Source organism: Amblyomma maculatum, chromosome 5, assembly GCF_055883805.1.
Source record: "Amblyomma maculatum isolate TAMU_Amacu chromosome 5, ASM5588380v1, whole genome shotgun sequence".
Lineage (NCBI taxonomy): Eukaryota > Metazoa > Arthropoda > Arachnida > Ixodida > Ixodidae > Amblyomma > Amblyomma maculatum.
Window position 1 is genome coordinate 72177696 of NC_139348.1, and position 24139 is coordinate 72201834.

At 52.1% G+C, this 24139-nt stretch overlaps 1 protein-coding gene across 1 annotated transcript in view; it reads right to left on the reverse strand.

The window, feature by feature from the left end:
- LOC146188491 (uncharacterized) overlaps positions 1–24139 on the reverse strand; it is a 206447-nt gene that overhangs the window by 166393 nt on the left and 15915 nt on the right. The gene's annotated exons all lie outside the window — the stretch shown is intronic.

Genomic DNA, 24139 nt, shown 5'->3' on the forward strand with positions numbered 1-24139 from the left:
GCCCAAACGGCGACGCGGATGCGACACAAAGCGGTCGGCGTGGTTTCTTAAGCGAATTTACTCTCTTTTTTTTTCCTTCATTGTCTTTTCACCCGTAATATTGGTCATTGCCAGCGAGACGGTAAAATGGCATTATATAACAAAATGAGGACCTTTGCCAAGCTGTCTTTTATGGCTTAATGATTGCCTCGCGCGGCGTTTCGCCGGTATGCGCGTAGCACAAACGTCACGCGTGGCATAGTGACATCGACGCAAGCTCTCCATCTGAGCGAGGTGTATTTTATGAAACTCGGGCTCACGATGGCACTCAACACCGTTTTTTGTTCTGCAGAGCCCGTGGCTCGCTAGGACATGGGGTGGACAGCACACGGCAATCCCGCATTCGATCCCTCTCAGGGCCTTCTTCATTTCCAGAGCAAATTTCGTTTTCCGGCGCAACCACTTCCTCTTTCTCATTCGTCGCGTATCTTCTTCCCGCGCCTTTATCCATTACTCGACGGCCGAGCAGCAGTCATCCTCCGGCGGCGTGAAAAATGATCCTCGTCGCCAACTGCCGCCCAGGGTGGGGTGAGGAGCACGAAATCGAGAAATCGGCTCCTTCGCGATAGATGGCGCCACCCACTCCCCAAGCTTCGCACGGGTTGGTTGCTCTTCATTTTCTGCTCCCCTTCCGGGTATGAAATGGCTCTCCCGTATCGCTCTGGCGACTCCCTCCATCATCGGTGTTATAACCTTGTACATTATGCAGGAGACAACGAGGGAGGGAGGGGCGAACGATCAGCGCAGAGGGAGGCAACGCAGTTGTCTCGTTCGCTTGTACTCGGCGGAGAAGCGCCGAAAGAAACCCCGGAGGGAAGACTACGATGGAGGAGGTGTTCGCAGATTTATTCCCGGTTGGCGTCGGTCACGTGATTTAGGACGCGTTTCCACCCAATGGACGCACGCAGAATACCCACACGCCAAGACGAACGCGGGCCCGCTAATGCCATCTCATGCTTTACTGGCCGCGTTAAGGACTACTCTGGTGCAGTGACACTGACAGACTACTATTAGCACTTCCCGTACTCTTGATCTGGTAGAAACACGTCAAAAGAATGACTGCGGACGCATGGCGAAGGGAAGTCACGGGCCGCAACTATCCCTGGTACAAGCACTGATGTGCGCTGTCGGGCCGCTCATGTTTCCTCCACTAGGGGTTCCATCGAGAAGTAGAGAAGGCATATAATTTCACAGCTAAAGTCATGCAAACTTCTCAAGACGGTTCTTCCACCGCCCCAACTGCCTACACACCCTAACGCATCCCCTAAGGCTTTGTGGAAAACTGCTTCTTCTCTCGTCACTACCGCTCTAATAATAATAATAATAATAATTGGTTCACAGGAAGGGAAAGGCGCAGTAACTGTCACACTTGCTCTGTGGACACCCGAACCGCGCTGTAAGGGGAGGAGGGAGGGAATGAAAGTGGAAAGAGAGAAAGAGGAGCCGTAGTGGAGGGCTGCGGAGTAATTTCGACCACCTGGGGATCTTTAACGTGCGCTGACATCGCACAGCACACGGACGCCTCTTCGTTTCGCCTCCATCGACCGCAGCCGCTCTCCGTCCTCCTATCTGGGCCACCACCATGGTTGGCGGACCTTGACGAGGACCTACAGCGAGGACCTGCCAAGAAGCTTCTACACCTTCAGCACGACGCTTGGTGTAGCACGAAATAAGCTCGCAACAGGCAAACTCACGTTCTTTCCGGCGAAATTTAGCGAACGGTAGGTACAAATTCCGTCGGGACAAGTCAGTTGGGATGTGTACTTAATAATGGTTTTAGCGCGCACTCGAGGTGAGTATGTATCCAAAAAGCAGACGAGTTTCGGGCCTGAAATATCGGGGGTTGTTGTTGTTGTGGCTGTAGGAAGAAGGAAAAGAAAATGCACGGGCCTGCTACTGGCTCTTTAGCCGAGCCACCTCCGCTGCCTCGTGCAGACAGAAGAGAAAACAGAGAAGAAAAGAAAGAGGGAAAGAAAGACGCGCGCCGCAACAACAGCCGTCGTCCACCATCGAAGTGGTGGCGGGTGCAATGACGGCCTACAATTTTAAATTGTTTTAAATTGTTCACAGGAAGGGAAAGGCGCAGCCTGTCACACCAGATAAAAATTCGGTGGCAGGCTAGCCCCCACCGCAAGCGGCGGTGACCTACCTGTACCAGCCCCATCGCCCACGCTATGTACGCGTGACAGCCAAGTATGGATAACGTCTGGGCAATTAATTATCACACTAAACCAGCATGATGTCATTTTCGGCCTACCATTCTGACGTCATCGGTGTGGGTGTAGCGTTGCTGCAGTCGTGTCCTTACACAAGGAAGCGAGAACCTCCCACTATCAACAAACCCGCAGGCGAATAAGCTGGCTTGGCCTGCCTCGCGGAGTTCTCTTCGCTTGGCTACCGCTTTAGACCGCAGTCGTGACACTCGTCGCGAGGGGAATTAAAAAGTCCCAGGGTGTGCTTTTACGAAAACATTGGCGCAGCTTTCCCTTCCTGCATTCCTCACCCGTGACTGTAATCCCTACCGGAGATATCCTTCGTGAAACCTAGCAGCAATTCCGACCGCTTTTAATCCCCAGAGACTGTCGGACTCCTTGGTGGCATTAATAATAATAATAATAATAATAATAATAATAATAATAATAATAATAATAATAATAATAATAGTAGTAGCAGTAGTAGTAGTAGTAGTATTACATACTGGGGCTGCTTAGCCTGGCACCAATGACAGACACCTTGCAACGGGTCCCCTTCGTTGCGTCACTCGGCCATCGTCTCTTTGCTCAAACTTTCGCCATCAGATGCACACCCCAAGTGCCAAGTCGAAGTTATGTCCCCGAGGGAGAAAAAAAAAAAAGAAAAAACATCTCAAATTTGCGTTCAGCTGCGCTGCGGGAATTCGCTCAGGCTTTATCGGAATTTGCTTTTGGCGCGTTGACGCGGTAGGGCGAACTGCGATCCAAGTCTCCAAAATAAGGAAGATTTAGCGGCATATTGACACGCACCGCGTGCGGTGCCCAGCTGATAGAGCCCGCACCGCGCCTGTGAAGGGAGGTCACCACCGACACCGGTATACGATGAATGCCCGGTTACGAATAACGAAAGTCAAGAACTGCGAACGTGGACCCTGCCATATTGCATCTCTCGACCTCGCACATTCCGAGGGTGCGCATTTTGTTGCTTGCGGCCCAAATATTTCGCGCTGCAGCGTTGGCGTTTATACGCGTGGCGGCGGTTGCTCGCGCTGGTCATCGTTAACAGCTGTGATGGATGGCACGACGACGTGCGATTCCTGGGGCCAAGCGTCCGCCTCCTCTTAGCGCAGCGCCGAGCAAACTGGAATAAACGCCGACGTAGCAGCGTCCACTGCTGGTGCACCGACAGTGTTTTTCTGGCGAGCCCTGGGCGGACACGGTGCAAGCGATGGGTGTGGTGAGAAGTGTTCACAGTCGCGGTGGTCAACGTTCGGTTTCCGAAGAGGCCACGCGAAGGCGTATAGTAGGGAGGGTGGAAAGAAAAGGCATGAGCCAGCGAATGCAATGTTACAACACACAGTGCGCGGATTTGCTATAGCCTTCGGTCGTTCGTTATTTTCGTCGCTCGTCCGGATATCACTTTTCGTCAGCACTATTCTGCGCATTCCAGCGCGAAGGAGGAGAAAGATGAGGAGGAAAGGCAGGGAAGTAATTTATTACACGTGTATGTAACCCGTTTTATTTGGCTCTTGGAACCTCCCAGTTCCTCTATGGTATCTCGGTGCATCTACAAGATTATCCAAAGGGCCGACCGGGTGAATACGCCTCCTTGTCCTTTCCTTTTGAGTTAAAAAAAAAAAAGTTCTTCAAGCATTACTGCGATCTCAGCTTCAATGTCGGTTAGTTCTTTATTTGTGTAGTAGGAGTCTACTTGCTCACAATCAGCAATATTGGGCACATGTAACTGTTTGAGCTGCTTCCAATGTGGTGAGCTGACAAGCGAGCACAAGCAGGAACACCGCGACAACCACGGCCACCGCGCCAGCGTGCGACCTTCCGCCAACGAGGACGTGAGCGTCAGGTGGAGCTCGCGCACATTCACCAACCAATGCCGCTGGCATAGCGCGCTCCCCTCGAGCAGCTGACCAGAAGGGGGCGGGGAGCGAACTCGATAATAAGTAACCTATACCTGCCACCATATGACACACTCCGAAATAACCATGACACAGATAAGGCAGAGTCATTTACAAAATAACCGCCGCGGTCATAAGCCGACCGAGTACTAGAGGAAGTCGACAGAATCCCACAAAACGCGCTGGAGACGCATTTTTCCCGATCGCCATTTCCCAAATATCGAGGGATTTTTCGTTCGATAAATCCCCCTTCAATCAGGGCGTCACGCAATGGCACGGTTGCGCTCGACGGATACACCTCGGAAGCACCGATGCAAAAAAAAAAAAAAAAAAAAAAAAAAGTGGGTGGGAAGGGGGGGATACAACCACACGTGTCCGATGGTGCGTACACACGCGCGAGCGAGCGAGGGACAGCCGCGCGGCGGATCGGCGCGCAATATTCACGAGAGGCGATCGGACCGATGGCGCGGAGCGATATGCGGCTCACTGCGGGACCAGTTTGGAAGAAGAAGGTGACCCGCTTCTGCGGCCGCACGTTCCCGCCCCCTCCTCCTCCTCATGGCCCGGATGTGCCTTCTCCGCTCGGCCGCTCCATCTTTCGGCTCGCGTACTCCGGCCACAAATCTCGGCGGCCCATCGGATTCGCCCCCGCGCGCACCAGGGAGCCGGGCTTCGAAGCGAAGCGCTACGTGGGTGCCGCATAGAAGCACCCACGCACACCAGAAACAGGAGGCGCAGCAGAGGGCACGATTCAACCGTGACCTCCGTGCGCAGCAGTGACCACGTGCCACTTGACCCCATTTTCGCTCGCGTCGGCGGCGGCGGAATGGACAGAGTGTAGTTGAGTCTAATTGGAGTAGACTCCCCGCACCAGAAAGCGCGGCAAGTACAGACGCCAAACGTCATCGACGAGCACACACTATAGTGACCCGCAGGGTAATAGCGAAATACGGTGGCGCCACTGATTGCCAAACTCCTGCGCGTCTGAACGAGCACTCGTAAATCGATGCGAGGCAAAGAGCACATATCACGAGAAGGTCTGCACGACTGTCCTGCTCTGAAATGCGCAATGTTTTAGGGTGGCCGCCGAAGACGGCGTGAACTTCGGCGTCACCATATACTCTGGAACTACGAATAACTGTTTCCAACGAGATCAATTCTCATTCAGTTAAGCCAAAGGTCAAAGGTCAGCGGCTTTAAAGGCGCCGAATGAAAGAAATTCGGTCATATCTCACTTGGTGACTCATTGATTGGAAGTATAAGCGTACAGCTTAAACAGAAAAGACCTATTATATTCGATGTTTCCCTACTCTATTCGTATTCAACGTAATTTTTTTTTATTATTATCAGCTGACCACAATAGCCAGAAGCAAGAAGCGGCGTTTCCGTTGAAACCACGCAAAACACACCTGGCAAGCTAGATGAAGATGGGACGAGCGTTGGCAGTCAACCGAACGAATTTGTTCGAGAAAACACTCAAACACAGAACGAGTTTTACCTAGAATAAATTCACCCGCCGCCAGGAACTGCCAACTGAACGAATTTATACAGAACGAGTGTTCCCTCCAATAAATTGTCTATATACCCCACCTCACCTCGCCCCGCCGTGGTGGTGCAGTGGTAATGCCGCTCGACTGCAGTGCCCAAGGATGAGGGATCGAATCCCGGCCGCTTTTAGACGGAGGCAAAGATCAAGCAAGGCTTTTACTCCGAGGCCATCCAGAACAGCGTGTCTCAGGGGGCGCTTTGGGACGCTAAACGCTAGTATCGAATCAAAACCAATCCTCGAATAAATTCTTCACTCGACGCTCGTTGCGCCGTTTCAACGGGAACGCCCTACCAACTTCGCCGGACTTCCGATGTCATTAAAGAAACGGCACTCCGGAGAGAGGGGCGCGGCTTCGTACGGAGCACGCAAAGCGGCATATATATATACACGCGGTCGCAGGAGTAGCAAAGATGGCGATCGATCGGCCGGCCCGAAAAGGGGGCCGCATGGCGACGCCGGCTGCTCGTAGAAGCAGCTCCTCCCACAACACGGCGCGAGCTGACACGAGCACACTGACAAACACACCACCCTGCTCGATGCGAGCACGCAACCCATGGTGCGTGCCAACGGCGCGTAGCAACAACGACTCTTCCGCGTCGACCCTATATGCGAGCGGATGCGGCATGTGTGTTCGAAAGCGATAGCTGAACCTCGTCATCGGAAGCCGCGGGGAGAGGTGCGACCGCTCCAGCTCGGACCCGGCAGTATAGAATCGTTGTAACGAAATGAGAGCACTGCTTACTTCCGATGAATCATTCTTCTGGCCATGAACGACTCTTATTCCGCTAACCTCGTCAAAAAAAAAAAAAAAAAAAAAATTCTGTTACTATTGGAATTAAGGTGTACGAAAATGAACCACATGCTCGTTGGTGCCACAAAGCAGAGCAACGCAATTTACGAGGCCAATTTTGGCCTTGCGCCTGGCATGCAATGCACTGGAAAAAAAAAAAAATGCTCGTAGGAGATGCGACCAAAGTTCCTCTTGCGCGCCTCGAAAGCTGAACCACTTGAGGAAGCAGCCCAGTCATAATGACACTATTCTCCAGCAGTAACTGGTCATTTAATTTAGTTACACGCGACTGCGGCGATGAGCTTGCCACTCCGGAAGGGATTTTACGTTTGTTTGTTGTTGTTTTTTGCAGTTTTTGGTGATATCCGGAATACCCCATCGATCACCCGATACAAGTGTATTATAATTATACCGATACACACGGAATGGCCCCATAATCTCCAATCATCATCCTCATCATCGGAACAGTATTTCTCCAGTAACAAACCACCTGAGCAAAAACATTTTACTCTATAATTAAAGAAGTCAGAGACAGACAGCAAAATTATATCCCGCTTATGATTACAACTTGCGGTTTCTCTCCCTCCAACCTTCTCGCTCTTAATTTTTCTTTTTTTTCTGTACGGTACCAAGAAAAGCTGTCAGCTTTGAAGCACTTCCCTGTTCCAGCACAAAGGCATCCATGAATGCACGCGAAACTCAACCGCGAGGAACGGACCGAGCGCGCGCCCCCGCAGCGCTCCGTGGACGGCGGAGCCGTGGCCCCTGCGTGGCGGGCAATGCCCGTGGCGGCGGTAGACGGGGCCAAGGCGCGGCCCCGTCGTCGCCAGAGACCAAGGGCGACCCGGTGCGGATTAGCCACGGTCCGCTCGGCGCAAGGAAGTGCACGCGACACCTCAACGAGGCCGGGGCACTTCCCTCCCGGAGGGATGCACACGTCTTCCGCACTGCGCTTCCACAACGGCCACGCACGCAGCCCCCGACAGAAATGAACCGGCAGTCAGGTGGCTTCTTCGGCACTGCGACCGCAGGCCGGCTCCACTCAATAAACAAACGAAAAGTATAACGGACTGTAACATTCTTTCTCGGTGCCAAGGTATGCAATCATTGTATAAAAAACTGCATTTAAATACGAATCATTTCTTGTCCCGCTATACTCTATTTACCGCAAGCGACTGCACAGCGGCGGGACGGGACAGATGCACCTGCGCTGCACAAGTGCGGCATATAACCCTATCCTGCCCTCCCGCCCCTCTGCTGGCGACGTTCAGTCGTTTGCGAACCAGCTAGCCCCACTCATCGCTCTACTTCTCGCCAAGCCGTGACCAAAAAGCACTCCGTGATCGCCAACAGAAGGTGGACGGTGCTGCAGCGTGGATCCTGTGATCTGAGTGTAAATGAAGAAATCGGACATCCAGTTGATGAACTTCTTGCTAGTTGACGGGAAAACACAGTGGGAATGAACGTCCACACAGATCTCGTCCTCTGCTGTGCGTTCCCTCTTATACCCGTTCTTTCGCGCAGTTTTTTTTTTCTTTGTCAATCTGCAGAAATTGTTTTTTTCTTTCCTTTTTTGTCAATCTGCAGAAAAAAGAAAACATTTTTGCGGCCAACCAGGATGGCAGGGAAAACTGCCTGTGGCTGCTATAAGTGCATTTCACCTCTTGAACCTTGGTACCTTATTAACTTGCAAAGCTCCGTTCCTGTGACCCTGCTTATGTATGTAGCATGCTCCATGGCAGCCATTAAGGTACCCAATGGAAAGGAGAGCAGAGCAAGGCACACGTTCGGGGAAGGGGGAAGGCGAGGGGGGGGGGGGGGGGGGTAAACTCCTTCAGCAAACAGACATGCTGCAACATACTGACGACCGACAGGCAGAGATAAGCGCACGTGGGCTGAGAACAGCTGTGGTTGTCCCGAGGTGTCCAGAGAGAAGGAAAAGCTTCGGAGACTGCGGCGCCAGCCACGGCTACGAAAGGCCGGGCGAACGCAGTGTGCCTGCACGAATTTCCCGCCCGGAAATCGAGGCTCGCGATGCGTTCGGCCATGTTTCATCAGCGGAGCTGTTACTTGCTTCCGCGTTTATTTTTGCTTCAGAAATACTCCACATTTGCGGAAAAGACCTGTCTCGTCACAGTGGATACGTACCTTGTATTACAGGTTACCTCCTGTTAAAAATACTCCAGCCCACTTCCTTGGCCTCTGAAAGACAACCGCATGGTCGCGAATAGAGTGAACAAGTGTGCGCCGACGCAGCCCAGTCCAAAGGACCGGCTGCACGCAGGAACTGAGAGCAGGCCGTGACAATGTCCCGCTTTCCCACAGACGGCGCGGTCTCGGTGGATGACCTCAATTTGGCGCCACTTCCGACGTGTTTGCCACCATAGACGCACGCTCGTAGTTACGGCACCGGCTGTGGCGAAGTGTCCCCTTCCGAGCGGCCGGAAAGGGCCCGATGCCGGCGACCGCCACGCGTGCATTACGGACGAGGAAGAAGAAACGAGACGCAAGGACATGCAAACTGAGCACGCGGCAAACCGACCAAGCGGCGGCTCTGAAAAGAAAGATGGTATTCGAAATGCGCTAAGGTCGCGGCTGGGCGGCCGCGAAGCCACAAGTGGGCGACCGCAAACGACGACGCGTTCACCGGGGGAGGTCGCTCACGCCTGAGAGGGCAACCGACGCACGGTTCTTCCTACAACGCCGTGAAGCACGCGCCCTCCCCCCGTGCACTGTGCGATTTTATTTTCGTTGCGCTGTAGCGACCGCACTGTAGTTGTTTCCCGTCTATGCTAGCAACTTTCGTCACGGGTGTCCACGGCCTCCGTCATATCACCACCTTCGAACACTACTGGCTCCTTTAAAGGGCCACAGTGGGCCTTTAAAACGGACGGAGATGCTGGTTCATGCTGTCGTGAACAAAATCTGTCCCGCTTTTGCGCCGGCTCTGATTGGCCGAGGCGGGATGACGTCCGAGGTTTCAACCAATCACAGAGCACTACCACAGTATGCGAGAACGCGTGCCTAATATGACCATATGTCAAGGAATGACAAACTACTAATTAATGAAATAATAACTAATTAATGATTAAGCAATTAATTATTTACCTAGTGACTGAATGATTGATTAATTACTAGTTAGTGCCAGTTGCGTAACAGAATGCGGCACTCAGGATTTCGCCTTTCACTACTTCAGCCGCTAAAGTCCCTCGTCATTTTTACCCACTGTCTCCCAATCGCAGCGCTTGGCTCTCGGAAAAAAAAAAAAAAAAAAAAAAACGATAGCGTTTCGCACTCAAATATTACAGTCCTTGGGAACACAACAAATACAGCAGCAGCAAACGGTGCTGCTCCAGAGTGACGCCATTTTCCTAGAGCCTGCAGCTGGTCCAAATGCCATCGACCCGATCCACGCTGCTACCCCTCCTGGGAGTTTGAACGTGAGGCAAGCATTGAGAGTGAAATTCCACCTCCCTGTCCCTACACTACCCCTTTCGCGTGAATAGGCCTTCGTGCCAGTTCCCAATTAATACAGATTACTGACTCACTCACACACAAGAGCGCAAGTTGCACCGGCTATAGCCTCCAACGTGGGCAATGACGACTCTTTATCCGGAAAAAAAAATACGTCATGCCTCTCAACAACCCTCGCACGCAAGAAAGAAGCAATCCAAAAACATATTCCCCTGCATATGCCCGATCAATTTTGGTTTATCGATACTTAAAATGACTTTCACACTGAGACCCGCAATATCATTCGATCAAAATTGTGCCGGTATGGCTTAAGAGTATATTCCAAAACATCTTTCTGACAGAGAGCAATATACTGAAATAAGTAAGTCTGCATCCAGTGTCAATGCGGGGTGGGCGTAAGGAGTCAGTAATTGGACAGGTACTAATGGTTCTTACCGAACAAAATAATAAGGACCGCAAGAACTAAGTATATTGTTTTGTCTAGACCTTATAAAACTTAAGATAGCTTAACTGTATTATGAATTGGTACAGCTTGCTTGAGCGAGTCGAGCAACACAAATATCTTGGTGCCACTCATGATTCAACTTCCTATTAATCCTCACATAATTCGACTCAGTAATGCATCAATGTGGCCTCCTTAATTAGTAATGATTAAAGTTAGAAAGCTCTAAAAAACTCTACACTATTGCTCTTTTTTTCTTTTTTTTGACAGCCATATCACTTATTGTAAACAGCCTCGGATACTTACGTGCACAATATCCATCTAAATCAAGTATTAACATACAAGAGAGAGCCTTTCGTATAAAAACACACAGTAAACACAGACCCACTCCACTCATCTGCGACCACCTAGTATACTACACCAGTCTTTGCTATGAGGAATTACAAAGTGTCTAGTATGATTACACGCATATTAAATTATAATATGACATGCATTACCATAACCTGCTGTCGCCTATAACATCGCGTCTAACGAGATACTTTTTTTTTAATGTCAGTTTAACATTCAAACTGTTAATCATCTTTACGGTATAAATAGGTTTTTGCGTTCCATATTCACTGTGTGTGTCCTGAGTGTCGACGCCATCCGGAGCTCTTCCAAATAAGCCTATCGTGAGCACCATCTCGAAGCGACAGCATGCACAGACTGCATTTCCACGGACTGGTCCTACCCGCACCAAAAGCGCAGTCGAGTGAGAGCACGATAAGGGGGAGCAGTCGGTAAACCTATACCCGTACACAGCCGGCAACCGAACTATAGTTGCCAGAACGAGTGGGCCACTTGGCTTACGACTGGCTATGACACGTCAGGTTGCGCCGTCTACTGGACAGAAGTGGGGCCTGTAGTTCGCCTATCACTACGGAAAAGGCAACGAAATGGATCTACCAGTAAGCGGCTGACCCGCTCCAGTCGGGCAAAACGGGCCGAGAAGGGTCAGCTCGGTCTTAAGCACGCTCCGAAGAACACCGCCCTCTGGCGAGGGAAATGAAGAAAGCTGGTCTGGCGGCCGCCACCGGAAGAGATTCGCACGAAGCGACAATAACGGCAACCGTCCAGGCTTATATGGCCGAGAAAAGTCGCCACCAACTGAGACGGCAGGACAGAGATTGCCGCCACGGATAGGCGAAGCTGGAGCAGGAGGGGGGAGAGTGTCGAACCGAGCGGACCGAGACGAACGTACTCGGACCCGAACCAAGGGATCGGCACGGATTACCTCCCAAACCCTGTCTGGCACTCACGTGGCCCGCTGACCGGCCCGATTCGAACGGGTGACGAAGCTGCGGGCAACCGCTTCAGTGCGTCCAGATTTCTGAAACGGAAGCACCAACTAGCAGGGCTGTGTCCCTGCAGCGAGCCCGGCGGTAATACGCGTGACGTATGTACGTCACAGTGTCCGCTCGTAGAAGCCCATCCAATGCTTCCACGGCTGTATGATACGTGTCTGAGCTTCTAGGATTTCTGAATACGCGTCCCTTGTATGACATGACTGCGTGCTTGCTATTCGGAGAAACAAAAAAAAAAAAATACAGGACTGCGCAAAAGCCTGCTTAAAGCGGAAATGGTGAACAACATTTCACACGACTGTATTCACTAACTGCATCGTCCCGTCTTTCCTATCATCATCAGTATTATCGCGACTAACATTATTACCTACTAAATGCACCGTCACCGTAACCGCCTAGCATCATTACAATGGCTGATATCATTATCGCCAACTGCATCATCGTTGTTATCATCGCTACTGTCATCATCAAGCTAGACAAGAAGAGTTACGATCGGATACCGGCACACACCGGGATAGAGGATAACTCGAGGGTAGACAGCCTAGTTCGCGAGATCACGAACCAAGCAGGGCAGTCAAAAGCCCTGGAGGACCCCATAACGGTGGAACCAAAGTATACAGAAATACTAAACTGCCACAGAGGGCGGGGATTCAAATACCCACCACCCCACACATCATTAACACAGCACGAGGCGGTCTGCTGGCGGAGACTGCAAGCAGGGACTTTCCACAATCTATACATACTACACAAGATGTTCCCTACACAATGCAGGAACACATGTCCGTGGTGCGGGGCAACCCCCACACTATACCACATCACATGGGAATGCGAACGAAACAGAGCCTTCCACAAACTAAATAACCCGAGTGCGGAACAATGGGAGGGTCTGCTGACCAGCAGTGAGCTCACGGCCCAAAGGGCACTGGTGCGGCACGCCTGCGAAGCAGCAAGACTCAGCGGTGCCCTGGAATAGGGGCGCCGACCTTGTGAAGAGGCCGAAGATATGAAGACATCGGCCCGCCGCTAAAACCAGAAACTTTTTAGAGCAATAAATGTTCTCTCTCTCTCTCTCTCTCTCTCTCTCTACGATCGGTTTCTCACTAGCCCGGCGTGGAGTAGTGGCTTGCGCGATGGGCTGGGGACCGGAGTAATAACGGTTCGATTCCCGGTAAAGACAGAATTTTTTAGTTCGCGCGAACATTTCCTGCAAACATTTGCTGTGAACACGTCCGCAGTCTATGAGTAAAGAAAGTCTTTCGCCTTAAAAGGGAACACTGGACAGTTACGACTGTAAAGCGAGACTCGGTCAAAAGCTGTTTACGCTGGCGGAAGGTATCAGTGTTGCTTCCTTCCGGTTATTCAGATTAGGCTGTTTCTAGACGCCATAATGAACCATTATCCACTTCGAATAGAGCTGGTCCTTTGAGACCAGCGCACTGTAGTTGGTCGTGGCATCCGGGGATCCATATAGACCTTTGTAACGAGGGCCTCCTGGGAGTCACCATATTGCTTGCTGGGCTGTTGTGTGTGCCTGACGTCAACACGGTGGAGGCGGCAGGTGGTGGTGGTGGTGGTGACTATGGTTTATTTTTGGGGAGGGGGTACTGGTCACGTCTTATGTTAGCCATCTTTGTGGCATCACTCTTGGTGACCAGGGGGAAGGGGAAGTTGGGATTAGGGGAAGGTTGGGGAGGGGAAGGTTGAACTGGTTTGCAACAGTTCAGAGAGGAGGCGTTTCGACAACCTCCTCGCCCGATGAAGCGGCTGCATGACGGAAGCAACGGTTAGTCGGTGAGTGGCGATGGCTCTCACCCACAGTGGCACCCGTCACCGCTCGTTGCTTTTATCTGACGCCGTCGTTATAATGACGTGACGCCAAGTGAAATGGAAAACGAATAGCCATCCTTATGGAATGGACACTCCGGTTGCTGTTAACTCTCCCTGACCGGATGGAGGAAGGTGAATCCGTTCTTCTACCGACGACGATAAACAGTCGACACTGTGTCGGACAAGTGAGCACGGCTGGTTGCCGAGCAGCACGTAGGCCGAACTGTGACTTCGTAACAAGAGCAGAACGCTCGAGGCACGGCGCGTTAAGAAAGCAGCGCGAAAACCAGCTCCTCACCGGGGACCACATTGGGGGGCGCCAATGACCGCTGTGGAAGTCGCGAAACGTCGTGCGCACGTATCGTATATCTGTCGGCGCCCTTCGGTTCACCTAGGCGGGCATAGTCGGCAGGGCTGCATGTTAGCGATATACGGAAAGGCCCCGAGGCGAGCGAGGGCCTACCCAGGAACCAGACACCGTGGACGGGCCTGAGCGAGCCACTAGATTGCGCCCAGCTAACCCGCTTCCCACGAGCCAGATAACCACCGAGGGGGCCGAAGACGGGCGCCGATCACCGTCGCGATCTACACCTACATAGGTGGGCGCCGTTAACGCCTTCCAAGCGAGAGCGCCGCAGAGTGCTTCGTATAATGAAGCGATAAATCCTGCCCTGTCGCCACCGTGCGCGGATCGGCCAAGTGGCTGGCGCCGCTTCTGGCAAGCATTGCTCTTTAAAACCACCTCGTCAGCTGTGCAGAATTTCCCTTTCCGTCATTCCGACAGCCGCACGCGAAACGTTCATTGACGTCGTTGGAGAGCACGGAGGTGCACACTAACGTGTGCCCCGCCACCACAGCACAGTGGTTAAGATGTTTGACTATACTGTGCCGAAGTACCCGGGTTCGAACCCGACCGCCGGCTGCTGCGTTTCGATGGAGGCAAAACGGAGAGGCGTCCGTATGCTGCGCGATGTCACTGCACGTTAAAGATTCCCAGGTGGTCGAAATTACTCCGTAGCCCTCCACTACGGCATCCTCTCTCCTTTCAATCCCACCTTCCTCCCTCCCTCCCTTCAAAGCAGATTTATTTATTTTGCCAGGAAGGCTGTACAACGTTTTCGCCTCGCACTCCTCAACGCCATGGAAACGGAAACTAGGACAGAACCGAAAACTACACACATACGACCAACTCGCTGTCGTGAGGACACTGGTTCATCCGGCGTTTTCCAATGGAACTAGACCTTCGTAGCGCAGGAAGACACGAGGTCAAAGCCGGAGCAGACAGTGCACGGGCTGGAGACACCGGCAATCATATCTGGGACACGAGTGAAGGTTCCTGGAATATGCGGAGTATTTATTTTTTATAACCGATGTTAGTTTGCACGCTATACTGGAGACATTTTTGGTGCAACCAGGTACAATCAGCAACAGCAAAGAGGTGCAAAGGAACAATGTTTGCATCGTCCTGTAAGAATACGACAACTGGTGTTTCCAAGCTTCACGCCGCACGAGGAAACGCTTACAGGAGAGCAAATTATTTGGCGAACGCACACCATCGTCAAGAAAGCACAGGTCATGCTCTGGGCTCGAGCCCGGAATCGCGAATCATATCATGAAATGAACGCGAGTCCGGAGTAACCACCCAGATCATGACGTGAATGAGAGTGCGGACTCCCTCACCATGCAGATCATGATCTGGATGGGAGCTTGGGTGAATATAAGCCCGAGTGAATTGAATACAACTCCCTACGGCACACGGTAGTCGCTCATCCCAGCCACAAAAGCAAGAACAGGAGAAATAATTATTGGGCCGAAGAGCATTTGGCAGGTACTCCCGGATTATGAACGGCAGTGCGCTATAGTACCTCTCAAAAAGAATGTATCACGACAGCTGTAGCTGAGCGGTACCTACTTTCTGAGAAGGCACATGGAGGTTAACGAAATGGGTGATGCTTAAATTGGGGACAACTCGAAGAACTACGGAATGGGAAAACGACCGAACCCCGCAGGAGTCCGCAGTGCGCTCCATGGCAGAGCGAACATGCACTGGTACACCGAGGCTTTTGACGCAAATTACCCCCTGTCAGCGAAGTCGATCGCATCCCGAGCTCAAGAAATTAGCGTGCGCGACGTGCGTGTACACGAGCACCACCTAAATTAACGGGGCGGGGCACACAGACAGCTGGCCGTATAGGGAACGGGCGAATTCCCATCACGCGCAAACTTAATTCGCCCTTTTCACTCGCGGGGACAGCGCGCAATAATCTAATCCTCCCCCGACTGCGCACGATGAGGACAGGTAGCAGACAGCTGGCGCAGTTAACGCCGCCCCGCATGGTTGGCGTGCACAAGCATGGCCGCCTTCGTCGATGTGCGCTACGGCGCATGCACTTGCCTTTTACCGTTCTATTCCTACACTAGTCTCTGTCATTGGGTTTCGGAAAGGGACCTTTAGCACCGTTACAAGGAAATTGAACTAACTGCGGCAAAACTACGAACACTGGGAGGCCGTCTTAATCGACTCGAGCACACAGCTCACGCTGGTGAAGACAGCAGAGGAGGCGGTGGCCAACGGAATGCCCGACTAGAGAAGATCGACCACCAGAGCTCTACATAATTCTCTCCTCCACCCTGGAATCGCTAGGTGAAAATTACTCAGTGGTTAGGGCGCTCGACTATATATACTGTGCCCAAGGACGCGGGTTCGAATCCCGGCAGCGGCAGCCATTGTTCGATGGAAGCGGCGAAAAGTCAGGCGACCGTGTGCTGTGCAAAGCGAACGCACGTTAAAGAACTCCAGGTGGTCGAAATTTCCGCAGCCCTCCACTACGGCTTCCCTCATAGCCTGAGTCGCAATATTCTAGCACATAACCCCCCCCCCCCCCTCCTCCTCCTCCCTCATGCGCGAACTCTTCCATAGTGAAAAACATTTTTTACTGAATGCTACACTGCGGTAGGTTTTCAAGACCTCGGGTGGCCGTAGCTATGTCGTGAAGAGGCGTAGCTAGGAGAATAAGAAGAAAGCGGAGAAGAAAAAGAAGGCGAAGAAGAACGCTCGGTCACCCGGAGCTTTCGCTCCACATTCCGTTCAGCAAGCAACGTTGAACGCTCCTCATTATTGCCCCGCCGGGGTGGTGCAGTGGTAAGACGGCCGACTACTGTCCGGAGTACCCGGGTTCGATCCCGACCTCGGCGGCTGCGTTTCGATGGAGGCGAAACGAAGAAGCGTCCGTGTGCTGTGCGATGTCAGCGCACGTTAAAGATCCCCAGGTGGTCGAAGTTACTCCGTAGCCCTCCACTACGGCTTCTCTTCCTCTCTTTCCACTTTCACTCCCATCTTCCTCCCTTCCCTTACGGCGCGGTTGCGGTGTCCACAGAAAACAAGTGAGACAGTTACCGTGCCTTTCCCTTCCTATAAATAAATCAGTTAAATCATTATTATTTTCTATTATTACTAATGTCGAAAAATGTGGCCCGGCAAGCGCGGCAACAGTATAGCAGCGGCAACGCGTTGGCGTATGTCCCCGTACGGTCTGTCTGGATCTTCTGAAACTATCCCAAGTCTCTCGTAAGGAGGCACACGCGCAGCCCAGAGTTCTTTCTTCCGGACTTACTCAGGCGCTTATGGCGGTCCCTTCGCAACAGAGCGTCACAACCACTCTCCGGAAACGCACCACGATCGATCACACCTCGCGACCAATGATAATGCGCCACTTCCGCGTTCACCACTCGGCGGAGAAGGACGCGTGTTGGCTGAGGGAGAGTCCGCTCACTGCCGTTTCCTCGCCACATGGCTGGAGAAGGAGCACGCGTTCGTTTCCCTCTTCGCTGAACAGATTACACACGACTCCCGACTAGTATCGCAGGTGGCTTTCACTGCGACGGCAATCTTGCAAACGGGCGGCGGGGACACTACAAACTGCGACAAGGACACGATTCGGGCCAAACCCGCCGATGGGGTGCCATCGTGAAAGGCGCCGCACATGGAGAGCGTTACATGTCTTGGCTTAAGTACTGTTCCAGAGAGCCCTTTTCCAGTCCGTTCATGCACATAGCCTCATCCGATCAACCGCGCCAAATTCTTCAAGCGCCGTACCAACATTGCTTTCGAGATAAACCCCGATCCCCCTATGCGACGCCACTCTGCCCAAGGTTCCAATGGAAAGTCGCGTAAATAACAGTACCCCCCCCCCCCCCCCCCCCCGACACTGCGCTGTATAAAAAAACGCGCTCAGCAAGAGTTACAGCCCGCATTTTGCCCTCGTCCTAAGGCGGCCGGGGTTCGATTTCTCGCGCGATGGGCAGCCGAACGTGCAACGCGATGAGCCTCCACCGCGGCGACGGATCGGTTTGCAGATGCGGCATTGCGAATTCCGATTCCGCGCCTAGACGCGCGTGACGACGACACGCCATTGCACGAGGGCCGTTCTCCTGGCGCGGAGTGCGCGTTCCTTCCTGGGAGAAGCAGGCCGTCCCCGTTCGCTCCAGTCTGCCGCTGCTGGCCCTGTTTCCAGAGCGAAGGAGAGGGGAGGGCCCAGATACGCGCACATCGACGCCGCCGCCGCCGGCCATCGCATCCCACAAACCTGCTTCCCCCCTTACCCCCGGCCTGTCTGCAGGCGCCAAGGTGGCGTTGCAGGAGGAGCTGCCGGACGCTTTCTGCCAGAAGCCCCGACGAGACGGCGGCTTGTACGTAAGGTCGCATAGTTGTTACAGCACCTGTTCTGCGATATCCAAGCAGACAAGGCCAGCGAGTTCCGAGACAAAAGCTCCGGCCAACGGCCAATTGATTAAATCCATTCTTCACTGCGCGGCTGTTGCCATATCGAGGAGGACACACACGTCTTCGGGGATAACGAAGGAGGCGACACTTCGACCCACACAAGCGGCTGCAACTGGAACGTACGGGAGCGCCCGCACTATGCGCGCGCAGGACAGGCACAAGTTCGCGAGATACTGTGAGACAAGTCGCATTTCACCGTCGAAAATAAGGAATCACGAGACGAGGAGGAACAAGAGACGGCACGAGCGCTGTTCTCGTTGAACGGAGACAGCGCAAAGGGGACGAGGTAACACGACGGTACACAAAAAGCAAACGACAGGACCAGCGCCACAAGCCACGGAATTATTGTATTATTTATTATCATTTATTCAGGCATGTCTGCTTTTAATGAGTAAATGATAAGGCAATACGTATTTTAAAACCAACACATGTAAATCTCGAAAGGAAACTGAAGAAAATTTTTGAAGTGTTATAGACACAAATTTTTTTCCAAGTGTTTCTGCTTTGGCATCATGCGTTTGACATCAGTAAACATTCATAACATGGATTTCGCTGCGATAATAATTTGCCAACTAATTTTGTTTTCTTAACCTGTTGCAGATTTACTTTCAGTTCGAGGCTGCAGGACGGTGCTTGCGACCAACAAGTAACCATATCAGGCGAGACAAGAAAAGCTGCAATATAATTCCTGCTAGCTCGCATTTTTCCCCCATAGCGCCCTCGCTCTAAACTGCTCTGCGTGCGGAATGACAGCACGTACAACGTGTATGATGACTGCTATAAAATTGCAGCTTTTGCCTGCCTGTTGAAGTGATCTCGTAGTCACTTTCGAGGCGTCTGGAACCGGTTCCTAAAGCTATAATAGGCGAATATATATAAATTATTCACCAAGCGCAGACCAGTTTCACCCCGTGGTCCATCTTTCCTGATGCATTACGCGTAATTCCGACTTAGAAGTACAACAACAACAAAAAAAGGACGGTTATGCTTCGTCTTAAGAGTAGATACGGTAACGCTTCAAAACCGCCTTTACATCCCGTGCAAAGCTTGGCACTGAGAGCTGGCACAGAATAAGGCAAAGTCCGTATTTACGAGAATGCTTTTGCAGGCTAGTTGGTGCATTACTGAAATTTGTTGAAGCGCAAACATAGGAAAAAACGAAGCTCTCTGTCTTGTCATTCAACTCGTTCCTCCAGTGTTTGTCTGTCTTTATTACTTATTGGTTAACAGGAAAGGAAAGACGCAGTATCTGTGGACACCTGAACCTCGCCACAAGGGAAGGGAGGAAGGTAGGAGTGAAGCTGTAAAGAGAGAAAGGAGAGCCGTAGTGGAGGGCTCCGGAGAAATTTAGACTACCAGGGGATCTTTAACGTGCACTGACATCGCACAGCACACGGTCGCCTCTTCATATACCCTCCATCGAAATCAGTTTTTACTTATTTTTGTTTTTTTTTTTTTTGTTTTTTTTTTTAGGGAACGAATAGGCGCGGTCTCACTTCTCGGCGGTAATCTACACTTGCAATGAACGGTGTACGATTGGAGGTACAGTCTTTGTCAAATGATTAGAGCCCAACGGGTTTGTTTCGGAGTACAGTGTTATATAGTTCGGGGCCACGCCGTTTGGCTAATGCATTCCCAGTGTACCAGATCTCCTGATGGCAAGATGTTTTGGCGTACCGTTTCCAGTGGAAAAGACTTCTAAGAAAGCTAAAGGAACATCGCTACAACCCTCAGAAACAGCTCCTGGGCTCTAAGGTTTTGACAAGCATTGTGCATTTGTCGTCGGTTCGAATCTCTACCGCTATACTAGCTCCCAATTTGACTAGCAGATGGATACTAAATGGGAAGCTAAAAGTGATGGCGTCACTCTAAACGCTAGAACTGTTACGTCATAATTTTGATCCGAAACCGGGTGCGTATTTTTTTCCGACATGTTTTTCTCACATTCCTGGTTGCGGCGACGACTTTACGACCAAACGAGCCGTACACGCGTCTATACCCTTAAAGTCCTTTTACGTCCGTGAAATGCAGCGCGCCAAGAGTGGCGTTTCCAAAAGCGTGCATGCCGGCCGCTCCTCATTTCAAGCACAGCGCTCTTGAAGAAGCCCACGATTTTTCCCGCACGCGTAGGCCAGTCGTAGAACGGAAGCGCCCTTTGGCCCGCTGCCTTCACCGTTTAGAGGCAGCTGCGCCCCCGACGTGCCCTGGCTCATTGATGAAATGAGCAGCGACGCCAATGACGCAGAATATTGAAACTCTGCCCCCTCATATCGACCCTGGCATCTACGTTTCACTCTGGGCACCGTTACAGCCCCCGTCTTCCTTCTATATTTTCACCGCGTTGCCCCACAACGATAAAAATCGAGCGCAGACGGGCTAGTTGCTATATCTTGACTGAACGACCCCATGCGACGTGCCTCTGTTTCGAAACACCTGCAGGTGCATACGGGAGCTGTCCGCGGCGGGGGAATTCTGTGGCGTCTTCTGCATGCTAATGAAGTAGCGCGCACTTCCTCGTCTGGCCAGGATCACTCGATGTGCGATACGGACACCTGCGAGCCAGTCTGCCAGGACGACAACGCGAGCAGAAATTCGCGACGCGCATTTGCGGTTAGGTTAGATGAGAGGGTGCCTTATAACATCGTCGGATTATAGGTTTCGCAACCGATTGCTGAGCTGCAACGCTGGCAGGATGTCCCTAGTAAAATCACCGGAGGTGGCACCGTTAGGATGCCCAAGTTTATCGAGAGAGTGGCGATCGCATTGGGGAGGACGCACTGGGACAGGGAAATAAACTATCTCACGGCAAAACGCAGCCAAGCGCGATTAAAATGAAATTAAACAGTTAACTTGCAGTCTTGTGTGCGCCGCCATCAGGACGACGATCCTGGATTTGCATGACTGCACGGAGTCTGGAGCCGGACGAGGGGCCAAACACACGGTGACTTGGCCGGCTGAATTCCGTGGCATGTATGTGTCACGGACCTCTGCTAAGTGCGCTCACTGTAGTATTCGGCATTTCTGCTGCAGAATTCAGAGCACTGTCAATTTCAGTTTCCCGCCTGAACACAGATACGCTGTGTCCCCGATATTAGTCTAGCGAGTTCCCTCTCTCGTTCCGTAACCGAGTTTTAAAGGTGCGATGTTCAACGTCCCGAGCGCCCATTTTCGCCGCTTCCAGTTACTCCGAATACCTCCACTACGGCTCCCACATCTGTATTTCACTCCCACCTTCCTGCCCGCACGGAGGACCGTTATAGTGATGCCACACGCACCGGAGACGTCAGTGGGGTGGTTGCTCTGCCACCGGAGTACAGTGACATAACTGTTTCAATAAATTTTCTCCGAATCTGTGCGCATGCCTTCATCCCACTTGCCGAAGCTTCGGCGGGGGATCGAGAATGGCTGGTGTCGCAGTTTCTGTGGCAAAGAGCGAGGCACGCACAAGGGAGATTTCTACTCGGTTTTGACGATCGTATCAATCCGTCCGCCCCAATACGAAATTCTCTCCGCCCAGAGACGTGCTGCTCGGATGCCAGCTGTGCCCACCCGCCCGTGCTACATGGAACGTATCATTTTTCCTCACCACCCAATGGGCCACGCAAATGTCGGGGATCAATAACATTGAGGCGCGCTACGACAGCGCCGTTCCACTTGCCTGTTCGCGCATGTCGCCTCGACTGAAACGGGGCCAGTTTTCACTCGCGGGCCGATTTCAAGAACTTTCAGCCGCCACGCTGGCTCTAGCAATAAACTCCAGAGCTGTGCGCATTTAATTGACTTATAAAGCATAGCAAGTCTTGATCGCACCAAATCCAGGAGGTGAAGGAGCACTGAGCAAGGGTGGGGGAGACAAAGTTCGCAGGTCGAGCCAACGTTTCGACAAGTGGACTTGTCTTCGTCCGTATAAAGCGATCATCACGCAGTTCGAGCCAATGTTTCGAGTGGATTTGTCTTGTCTTCGTCTGGGCAAAGCGACCATCAAGACAAGTCCACTTGTCGAAACATTGGCTCGACCTACGAACTGAGCAAAAGAAAAATGCAAAACCAGACAGGCTGCAAATGCACGCACGCGGTCTGCTTTCTAAAAGGAACACAGACCCCATAGTGAACGGAGAAAGGCAGCGTCGATTAATAAACCGCTTATCCGCAAGTGCTCGCGGTGTGTGTGTGCACTTCAACGCGTAACAAAAGTCACTGGCATCGAGAAGCATGTAGCACGGTTTCTGCCATTCTACCCTTGACCAAGTGTGCAGCACTTGCAACGGACGCGTAAAACCAAATGCACGACAGGTGGAAGGCTGTTCGAACGTGACACATTTGCGATGGTTAAGTATCGCGATTATGGCGTATATAATGCGAGGTACGCGCCAAATCATGACAAAAAAAAAAAAAAAAAAAAAAAGAAACGATGAAGAGGGACGTCGCACACACAGTGCTACGCATGAAGCGGAAGCATTCCACGTCAGCATTGCACAACGGCAAAAAAAGAAAGGCTATCCATCGTCGTCATCGTCAGCCGCAGCAAAACTGGTGCGGGCCCCGCATAGCTGGTTCTAGTAACGTTAATTGCCGCATACCACCTACACCGCTTCGTCCCTTGTGCGGTCGCCCACACATCCGGGTCGAACGACGCAAGTGGTGCAATTGCCGATGGGGTTCAAAACTTGACCTCATTATGCGTACTTACACACATTCCAGTAGGTTGCCCGTAATTCATAATGCTTTCAAAACCTCTTACGGCGTGCGCCAGACAACGGCGCATTCCTTAATTGCAGAATAGAACGTGCCGATGTTCGACAGGTGTGTGGATGACTGTACTCTAACGGGCCATCAGCTTATATCCTCACCGTCCGATATGCTCCGTCGATTTATTCGCTAGTTATCCATAGTGGGTTTTTCTCTTTGCTCTGTCCCGTTGGCCCCCTTAAACCTTGTCCCTGCCATGTTCCTTTCCACGGCGCTGTTACACACTCGGTCCGCACCGAAGGCGGGAAACGAAGCCGCCGACGGTGCGGCGAAATCCGGAAGGGCTCGTCCTACTTTTTCGCCGCCAAGGCTTCGCAGCGCCGCTGGCCCCAAATGGGACAAGCCGCCCTCCTCGCGAGCTGCGCGGCGTCGAACGGGCATTTACAATCGGGCACATCACACCACACGCTTGGGATGGACGACAGCCAACGGGGACACGCCTCCTGAGACTAACGCTCACAAAAGCGGGCCGCTGCTACGGCTCAACTTGCCGGGACAGCTCTCGACAAAAAATAAAAAAGTACGAATTAGGAACAGCGAACAAAAACAGTAAGGAAAGGACTAACAGCCCATCGACACTCGTGTAAGGTCAGGGTAAAACGAGGAAACAACACGCGGAAATAACGGCAAGGAAACAGCGCTCTGCTACTCCAAATGCAGAAAGAGCTACGCGCTCTCCAATCCCAGGCGTTAGCTTCATAAATGTGCGGGTTGCTGTTGCTTGAGGATATATTGGAGGAGGATACACTTGTCGAGATTTATGTTGGCGATCTTCTGTAGCACATGTGTGAGTACGTCCCCACTGAAAGAGTAAGCTCATGCAAAAGCTTTTCCTCTTCGCTGGATATGTCCAACCAAAATCGCATCTTCAGGGACAGCTACGGGGGAGAGCGCCAGCGTCAACTTTAGACAAAAGCTCAGTACAGTCGCATGGAACAATGTTTGTTCAAGGTAATCAGCGGCTCCAGACGTCTCGCCGTAACGTAACACACACGCTCGCAAGAGGAGGTAACACACTACGCTTGACGAGAATGACTC